We start from the raw sequence: 371 nt of genomic DNA on the forward strand, positions 1-371 counted from the left end.
CTATTGTTTGCATAGGGGGAAAAAAAAGAAACCTTGTATGTTTGTGCAAAAAACAAGATCAAAATTTATTTTTCTCTTTAAAACTCCCAGAAAGGTTGCTGCTACTGCCTTTTTGAGGGTAAAACTTTCTACATAATTCTGCACTAGTCAAAAATATAAAAGTCACAGCTTTGCTAAACTGTAAGCAAAGCTAAAACTGAAAATTCAGCCTTACTAAATCAAACTAATGTTCTCAGCCCACTTATACAAAAATTATTATTTACTTCAATGGTTGGGATCTGGTAAGCATAATTGTGTCTAACTTGAGTGAGGAGATCAGGCCGACTTTTCAAGAGATGGTAGACATGAAAGCCCACTCAGGAAACATATTG

The sequence above is a fragment of the Propithecus coquereli genome, unplaced genomic scaffold (genome assembly GCF_000956105.1).
Source record: "Propithecus coquereli isolate 6110/MARCELLA unplaced genomic scaffold, Pcoq_1.0 Scaffold204, whole genome shotgun sequence".
In the NCBI taxonomy this organism is placed as follows: domain Eukaryota; kingdom Metazoa; phylum Chordata; class Mammalia; order Primates; family Indriidae; genus Propithecus; species Propithecus coquereli.